Source organism: Triticum dicoccoides, chromosome 4A, assembly GCF_002162155.2.
Source record: "Triticum dicoccoides isolate Atlit2015 ecotype Zavitan chromosome 4A, WEW_v2.0, whole genome shotgun sequence".
Taxonomy (NCBI): domain Eukaryota; kingdom Viridiplantae; phylum Streptophyta; class Magnoliopsida; order Poales; family Poaceae; genus Triticum; species Triticum dicoccoides.
The window spans coordinates 613,941,219-613,951,156 of NC_041386.1; positions in this window are offsets into that span (position 1 = coordinate 613,941,219).

Below are 9,938 nucleotides of genomic sequence, written 5' to 3' on the forward strand. Positions count from 1 at the left end.
ATATCATCGGCGGCGGCGGTGGAGCGGGGGAGGGTGAGGGGGGCCGGGTGCTCGTCGGCGGCGGTGGAGCGGGGGAGGGTTGCGGTGGGTCATTGGCGGCGGTGGAGCTAGCGGGGGAGGGTGCGGGTGGGATCGAGATGGAGGGGATCGAGATCGAGATGGAGGGGGAATCGAGATCGAGATGGAGGGGGATCGAGATCAAGTGTCCTCATGAATTCAAAAAGTGCCCATGAAATTTAAAAATATTCATGATATCAAGAAGTGCCCATGAAATACAATCGAGAAATGAAGACTACGATTTAAATACAATCGATCTTAGCTAGCTATCTGTTCACAATCTTCTTGCCCTTCTTTTTCGCAAATGGAGTTCTTCTGTGGAACGGACGTCCTTTAGGTAGGGTGGTCCTGCTTCTTCTTGTGGTGTGTGTTGCTACTTCATCGTCGTCGTCATGTTCGATCTTTGGGTCGCCGTACTTGTCGAAGTCTGGCTCATTGGCTACTCCATCCATTCCGATGATCTTCCTTTTGCCTCTCCTCACGACAACACGACTGGGCTTTGACGGGTCGGTAATGAAGAAGCATTGGTCCACTTGGAAAGCCAGTACCCATGGCTCATTTTTCGCGGTGACGTTTGCGCCCGCGGTCTTGGATTTGGCTTCGGGTATAACCATGGTGGTGAAATACCGGTCTTCTTTTAGGACGCTCTTGGCCCATCTGACACGGAACATCGGGACCTTCTCTCCAGCGTAGCTCAGCTCCCAGATCTCCTCGATCCTTCCGTAGTATCTGTCCTTGTCATTACCGGTGTAGGATTCCATCGTTACCCCGGAGTTCTAATAACCATCGCTCTTCATGTCCTTGTCCTCGGTGTAGAATGTGTAGCCGTTGATATCGTATGCCTCATAGGTCATCAGGTTGTGCTCGGCGCCCTGTGACAAGGCGAATATGAGTTGTTCTTCCATGGAAGAATCTTCATGTAAAGGGTACGACAGAAGCTTCTGCTTGAACCAACGCGTGAAACATGAGTTGTGCTCTTTGAGTATATCTCCGTCCGTCCTCTGTTGGCCTCGGTCATTGTACGTCTTCTCAATAAAGGTTTTGTGCTCTACCACCCAAGGATCAACCACGTCTATGTGTTGTAGCGTGACTAGGTTTGCTCTTTCAATGTCGGTGAGTCGACCCTCGAAGTCGACATGCATTTCGTGGCGACCCTCATGGTGACCCCATCTAGCGAGCCTACCGAGGTGCCTGTTGACGGGCAGACCAACGGGGTTCTCGATGCCTAGATAATTCGTGCAGTAGGAGATGCACTCTTCGGTCAGAAAGCCCCTGGCTATACTTCCCTCTGGACGTGACATGTTGCGAACGTATCCTTTGATGACACCATTCATCCTTTCGAACGGCATCATGCTGTGCAGGAACGTCGGCCCGAGTTGGATGATATCCTCCACGATATGGACCAGCAGATGCACCATAACGTCGAAGAATGCGGGCAGGAAGTACATCTCAAGCTTGCATAGTATCACCACGATCTCTTCCTATAGCCTTCTGAGTTGCCTCACGCCAATCGACTTCCGAGAGATGACGTCGAAAAAGTTGCATAGGCCAAATAGCGTTTCACGGGCGTGCGCGTCCATGATCCCACGGATTGCAACTGGAAGTATCTGCGTCATCAGCACGTGACAGTCGTGAGACTTCATCCCACTGAACTTCTGCTTCGCTGGGTCTAGGTATCTGCTTATCTTCCCCGCGTAACCGTAAGGAAGTTTTACTCCTAGGAGGCAGGTGAAAAACTGCTCGATCTCCTCCTGACTTAGAGTGAAGCACGCAGGAGGGTAGTCATTTCCGGTCTTCTTGGCCTTTTTGCCTTTGCGACGACTTTCTGTGTCCTGCTTCGCCTCATCATCATCATCATCATCATCATCATCATCATCATTAGCGTGAAGCTCCTGCCTGATGCCCATTGATTTCAAGTCTGCCCTTGCTTTCGGCCCATCTTTGGTCCTCTCTGGCACGTTGAGCAGGGTACCAAGCAGACTCTCGCACACGTTCTTCATGATATGCATGACATCAAGGCTGTGAGGCACACGGTGGATCTTCCAGTACGGTAAGTCCCAGAAAACAGACCTCGTTTTCCATACCTTCAGCAGCGGCTCTGGCACCTTTTGCTTCTTTCCCGGCTCTGGCGCCTTTTGCTTCTTTCCCGGCAGTGGGCAGTCTTTCCAATTTTTCAACAGCTCATCTATTTCCTCGCCGCTCCTCGTACACGGGCGTTTTTGGGGTTCGGTTTCACCATCGAACAGATCCTTGCGTTTCCTCCACGGGTCATCGCCGCGAAGCCACCTTCGATGTCCCATGAACACGGTTTTCGAAGACCCGGGATCTCTATCTAGCTGGCGATACGTTGTGTCATCCATGCACCTTACGCATCCAGAAAATCCATGGACTACCTGCCCCACGAGATATCCGTAACCGAGATAGTCGTGCACCGTCGTGAGCAGTGCGGCTCTCATAGGGAAATATTCTTTCTCTGCAGCGTCCCACGTATTGGCTGGCGTTTTCCACAGCGTGTCTAGCTCCTCCTTCAGCAGCCCCAGATACTGATTGATGTCGTTCCCTGGTTGTTTCGGCCCTTCAATTAGCATACTCATGTGAATGTACTTCCTCTTCATGCACAACCAGGGGGGAAGGTTGTACATCCACACAAACACAGGCCAGGTGCTATGTGTGCTTCTCTGGCTGCCAAACGGATTGACTCCATCGGTGCTCGCGCCCAGCACGGTGTTCCTTGGATGCTTCCCAAATTCTGGGTATTCGAAGTTCAACGCTTGCCACTGGCTCTCATCCTTAGGGTGACTCAGCATCTTGTCTTTTTTATTTATCTCCGGATCATTTCCGTCATCTTCCCTCTTCTTCTCCTCCCTATCCGCGTGCCAACACAGGAGCTTTGCTACCTTAGGGTCCGCGAAATACCGCTGCAGACGAGGAGTGATCAGAAAGTACCACACCGATTTTCGAGGAGCTTTCTTCCTCTTCTTGTATCGAGTGACGCCGCACACCGGACATATGGTAGACTCCGCGTGCTCGTCCCGATAAATGATACAATTCATGCACACATGGTATTTCACGTGCGGTAAATCCAGAGGACACACGATTTTCTTCGTCTCCTCGAAACTGGTCGGGCACTTGTTCCCCTTGGGAAGACGTTCGTGCCAGAATGACATGTTCTCGTCGAAGCATGCGTCGGTCATTTTGTGTTTTACCTTCATCTCCAGAGCCATGAGCATTACTTTCAGGCGGGTATCCTTGGGCCTGCATCCTTCATACAATGGAGTAACCGCGTCTATCTCCAGTTGATCCAGCTTGGCTTTCTCTCGGGCGGCAGCTCTTGCGTTATCCGTCTGCTTGAGAAGCAGCTCTTGAATATGAGGGTCATGCACCCAGCCTCCATCGTCGTCTGCTCCGGCATCTTCATCTTCATGATCATGCCCTTCATCTTGATCTTCCTCATCATCATGTACGACATCTTCTACATGATGACTGTGTACAGCATCACCGTCGTGATCATGTCCTGGAGATTCTTCGTCTTCTCGCCCGCCCTCGCCGCGGTGGTACTTGTCTTGTTGCCCTTCCTCATTTCTTGCCTGGCCCCCATGGACGACTTCATAGTCATCTTCATCACCTTGCCACCGATAGCCATCCATGAAACCATGCAAGAGCAGGTGGTCCCGCACCTGCCCGGAATCCGGGTCCGCAATAAGGCTCTTCAGCTTGCATCTTCGACACGGACATCTTATCTCTATCTCATTCTTTTGAAACATCTCGGCCTTCGCGGAGCTCAAAAACCTATTCACGATGCCTTCAGTCATCGTGCGGACCATGGTCGCCTGCGGGGTAGAGCAAAACGATATTTTAGAACCAAGAAATTTTTTGGCATGACCTTCCCTAAAAATAGGACCAAAAAGAATGCATAGTGCCAAAATTCTCGCCGAAACGGAAATGAATCAAAACATTCTGGCAAAATATTGGCAACTATCGCATTTCAAATACCGGTACCTTCAAACACAAACATATATGCAACACCACAAACACATGCAACACCACAAACATACATAGATCTAGCTAGGCCACAAAAAGTAGATGTGCACGTTGTTGGAGCGAGCTAGGGAGAAAAAAAGTAGATCTACATCATGAAGATAGCTTTCCCCTTACTTACCTATCAAAAAAAGGTAATTTCACCACTTAATTTTGATGAATCTATGGTGGAAATGAGGTGAGGAGGAGGAGATTGCCGAAAGCTTGGAGAAGGAGGTGGAGGGAATGAAGTGGGGAAAGTGAGTGGGTAGGTGTGGGGCTGTCCAAAATATCTTGTTGGGGTCCTAGGTTACTAATGGCGCACCACCAGCAAATGCGCCATTAGTAACCCTGGTTACTAATGGCGCACCTGCAGGTGGTGCGCCATTAGTAGTTTTGTAAAAAAGTAAAATAAATAAATATATATACTAATGGTGCACCGGGTAATAGTGCGCCATTGCTAGTTTAAACTAGTAATGGCGCACGGTGAGACGATGCGCCATTAGTAGTTTTGCAAAAAAAAGAATATTTTTTTACAGTAATGGCGCACTGTCTGCTTGGTGCGCCATTACTACTTAGAACTAGTAATGGCGCACTTCAACCTGATGCGCCATTAGTATGTATGGAAAAATGGAAAAAATAATAATTTAATACTAGTGGCGCACCCTATTTTTGGTGCGCCATTAGTGTCTTCCACACTAATGGCGCATCACCAACCGGTGCGCCATTAGTATATAGTAGTGGCGCACTGCTTCCATGGTGCGCCATTAGTATCAATCCTATCTATAGCCCTTTTCCTAGTAGTGAGCTCACCTCCTATGCACACAAGGTGTTCGATGGAATGCCCGAGCCACACTACTTAAGCTTTCTCCTCTCCAAGCTCGACCTCCAAGCTCCATTTTCCTCAATATTTGTCTAGGTTTAGCGGTCCGTCATGCCCCGTCCCCGTCTTCACCGCCGTCGATCACCCGCACCGATCTCATCGCCGACACCATCGTGGTGAGCCTCTTGTTCTTATCTTCTTTCTGAAAGGAAAAATATTCTTACTTGTATGTTTAGATAGATACTTGTATTATTTTCTAACTTTTATTATTGCATCTTATATAGTGCGATGGTTTTGGTATCCGCCCCCCTCGGCCCTCGTCTTGTCTATGATTCGGATGGTATATATTATCTTTATAACTATTGGTTCATTTATTGTTTATGAAAATTATGCCGACCAACGTGACATAGATTTTATTTATCTAGGAGGTATGTGAACCGGAAATTCCAACCGACCCTATTGTCGAGAGGTTAAATTTAGTTGAAGAAGAAAACAATTTATTGAAGGAAAAAATAAAAAAAATTGAGGAGGAGAAAATGATATTGGAGTTGCATGTTGCGGATGTCGTCGATGATCACAAGATCAAGATGGATGCAATGCGCTTGAAGATTAGAAAGATTAGAAAATATGCCATTCATACCGAGGCTTGGTATCATTATGCCGTTGGATCAATTATTACCTTGGTTGCGATTATTATCGCATTTGTTTTCACATTGAATGTTTTACATAGTTTCAATGTATGGTTTAATTAATTAGATGCTCTGGAGAGCTATATGTTGTTAGATGAGAACTATGTATGTACTTTGGTTTTAATGTGATGATGAACTTCTATTAATTTGGTCACTTAATTATCTATTCATGATGTTCTGTAATGGTTTTTGACACACTTAATTATATATAATGCACGCAGATGAACCGGCAATGGATGTACGGTGACAAACACACCTCCGAGTACATTAAGGGCGTGCATGAGTTTCTCGAAGCGGCTGAGGCAAACAAGCAGAATGGTTTTATGTGTTGTCCATGCACTAAATGTGGGAATATGATGTCTTACTCTAACCGGAAAATCCTTCACTCCCACCTGCTTTACAAGGGTTTCATGCCACACTATAATGTTTGGACGAGGCACGGAGAAATAGGGGTTATGATGGAAGACGACGAAGAAGAAGAGTACGATGACAACTATGTGCCCCCTGAATACGGTGATGCTGCAACGGGGGGAGCTGGTGAAGATCAAGAGGAACCAGACGATGTGCCCAATGATGCTGCAATAGGTGAAGCTGCTGAAGATCAAGAGGAACCAGACGATGTGCCCGATGATGATGATCTCCGTCGGGTCATTGTCGATGCAAGGACGCAATGCGAAAGTCAAAAGGAGAAGCTGAAGTTCGATCGCATGTTAGAGGATCACAAAAAGGGTTGTACCCCAATTGCGAAGATGGCAACACAAAGCTTGGTACCGTACTGGAATTGCTGCAGTAGAAGGCAGAGAATGCTGTGCCTGACAAAGGATTTGAGAAGCTACTGAAAATATTGAAGAAGAAGCTTCCAAAGGATAACGAATTGCCCGACAGTACATACACAACAATGAAGGTCGTATGCCCTCTAGGATTGGAGGTGCAGAAGATACATGCATGCCCTAATGACTGCATCCTCTACCGCGGTGCATACAAGGATCTGAACGCATGCCCGGTGTCGGTGTCAAAACCGGCGGATCTCGGGTAGGGGGTGTTGGGGAACGTAGTAATTTCAAAAAAATTCCTACGCACACGCAAGATCATGGTGATGCACAGCAGCGAGGGGGAGAGTGTTGTCTACGTACCCACACAGACCGACTGCGGAAGCGTTGACTCAACGTAGAGGAAGTAGTCGTACGTCTTCCCGATCCGACTGATCCAAGCACCGTTACTCCGGCACCTCCGAGTTCTTAGCACACGTACAGCTCGATGACGATCCCCGGGCTCCGATCCAGCAAAGCTTAGGGGAGGAGTTCCGTCAGCACGACGGCGTGGTGACAATCTTGATGTTCTACCGACGCAGGGCTTCGCCTAAGCACTACAACGATATGATCGAGGTGGAATATGGTGGCAGGGGGCACCGCACACGGCTAAGGAACGATCACAATGATCAACTTGTGTGTCTAGGGGTGCCCCCTGCCTCCGTATATAAAGTAGCCAAGGGGAGGGGGCCGGCCGGCCAAGGAGGGCGCGCCAGGAGAGTCCTACTCCCTTTGGGAGTAGGATTCCCCCCCCCCCCAATCCTAGTTGGAATAGGATTCCTTGAGGGGGGAAAGAGAGAGAGGGGGGCCGACCACCTCTCCTAGTCCTAATAGGACTAGGGGAGGGGGGAGGCGCGCGGCCACCTTGGGCTGCCCCTTTCTCCTTTCCACTAAAGCCCACTAAGGCCCATATAGCTCCCGGGGGGTCCCGGTAACCTCCCGGTACTCCGGTAAAATCCCGATTTCACCCGGAACACTTCCGATATCCAAACATAGGCTTCCAATATATAAATCTTTATGTCTCGACCATTTCGAGACTCCTCTTCATGTCCATGATCACATCCGGGACTCCGAACAACCTTCGGTACATCAAAATGCATAAACTCATAATAACTGTCATTGTAACGTTAAGCGTGCGGACCCTACGGTTCGAGAATAATGTAGACATGACCGAGACATGTCTCCGGTCAATAACCAATAGCGGGACCTGGATGCCCATATTGGCTCCTACATATTCTACGAAGATCTTTATCGGTTAGACCGCATAACAACATACGTTGTTCCCTTTGTCATCGGTATGTTACTTGCCCGAGATTCGATCGTCGGTATCCAATACCTAGTTCAATCTCGTTACCGGAAAGTCTCTTTACTCGTTCTTTAATACATCATCCCGCAACTAACTCATTAGTTGCAATGCTTGCAAGGCTTATGTGATGTGCATTACCGAGAGGGCCCAGAGATACCTCTCCGATAATCGAAGTGACAAATCCTATTCTCGAAATACGCCAACCCAACATCTCCCATTGGAGACACCTCTAGAGCTCCTTTATAATCACCCATTTACGTTGTGACGTTTGGTAGCACACAAAGTGTTCCTCCGGCAAAAGGGAGTTGCATAATCTCATAGTCATAGGAACATGTATAAGTCATGAAGAAAGCAATAGCAACATACTAAATGATCGGGTGCTAAGCTAATGGAGTGGGTCATGTCAATCAGATCATTCAACTAATGATGTGACCTCGTTAATCAAATAACAACACTTTGTTCATGGTCAGGAAACATAACCATCTTTGATTAACGATCTAGTCAAGTAGAGGCATACTAGTGACACTAAGTTTGTCTATGTATTCACACATGTATTATGTTTCCGGTTAATACAATTCTAGCATGAATAATAAACATTTATCATGATATAAGGAAATAAATAATAACTTTATTATTGCCTCTAGGGCATATTTCCTTCAGTCTCCCACTTGCACTAGAGTCAATAATCTAGATCACATCGCCATGTGATTTGACATCAATAGTTCACATCTTTATGTGATTGGTTCACATCTCCATGTGACTAGCACCAAAAGGGTTTACTAGATTCAATAATCTAGTTCACATTGCTATGTGATTAAGACCCAAAAAGTGATCATGTTTTGCTTGTGAGAGAAGTTTAGTCAACGGGTCTGCCACATTCAGATCCGCATGTATTTTGCAAATTTCTATGTCAACAATGCTCTGCATGGATCTACTCTAGCTAATTGCTCCCACTTTCAATATGTATCCAGATTGAGACTTAGAGTCATCTGGATTAGTGTCAAAACTTGCATCGATGTAACCCTTTAAGACGAACCTTTTGTCACCTCCGTAATCGAGAAACATATCCTTATTCCAGTAAGGATAATTTTGACCGCTGTCCATTGATCTACTCCTAGATCACTATTGTACTCCCTCTTTTAACATAGTGTATGGTATACAATAGATCTGGTACACAGCATGGCATACTTTATAGAACCTATGACTGAGGCATAGGGAATGACTTTCATTCTCTTTCTATCTTCTGCCGTGGTCGGGCTTTGAGTCTTACTCAACTTCACATCTTGTAATATAGGCAAGAACTCTTTCTTTGACTGCTCTATTTTGAACTACTTCAAAATCTTGTCAAGGTATGTACTCATTGAAAAAACTTATCAAGCGTCTTGATCTATCTCTATAGATCTTGAAGCTCAATATGTAAGCAGCTTCACCGAGGTCTTTCATTGAAAAACTCTTATTCAAGTATCCCTTTATGCTATCCAGAAATTCTATATCATTTCCAATCAGTAATATGTCATCCACATATAATATCAGAAATGCTACAGAGCTCCCACTCACTTTCTTGTAAATACAGGCTTCTCCAAAAGTCTGTATAAAACCAAATGCTTTGATCACACTATCAAAGCGTTTATTCCAACTCCGAGAGGCTTGCACCAGTCCATAAATGGATCGCTGGAGCTTGCACACTTTGTTAGCTCCCTTTGGATCGACAAAACCTTCCGGTTGCATCATATACAACTCTTCTTCCAGAAATCCATTCAGGAATGCAGTTTTGACATCCATCTGTCAAATTTCATAATCATAAAATGCAGCAATCGCTAACATGATTCGGACAGATTTAAGCATCGCTACGGGTGAGAAGGTCTCATCATAGTCAACCCCTTGAACTTGTCGAAAACCTTTTGCGACAAGTCGAGCTTTGTAGACAGTAACATTACCATCAGCGTCAGTCTTCTTCTTGAAGATCCATTTATTCTCAATTGCTTGCCGATCATCGGGCAAGTCAACCAAAGTCCATACTTTGTTCTGATACATGGATCCCATCTCAGATTTCATGGCCTCAAACCATTTCGCGGAATCTGGGCTCATCATCGCTTCCTCATAGTTCGTAGGTTCGTCATGGTCAAGTAACATGACCTCCAGAACAGGATTACCGTACCACTCTGGTGCGGATCTCACTCTGGTTTACCTACGAGATTCGGTAGTAACTTGATCTGAAGTTACATGATCATCATCAT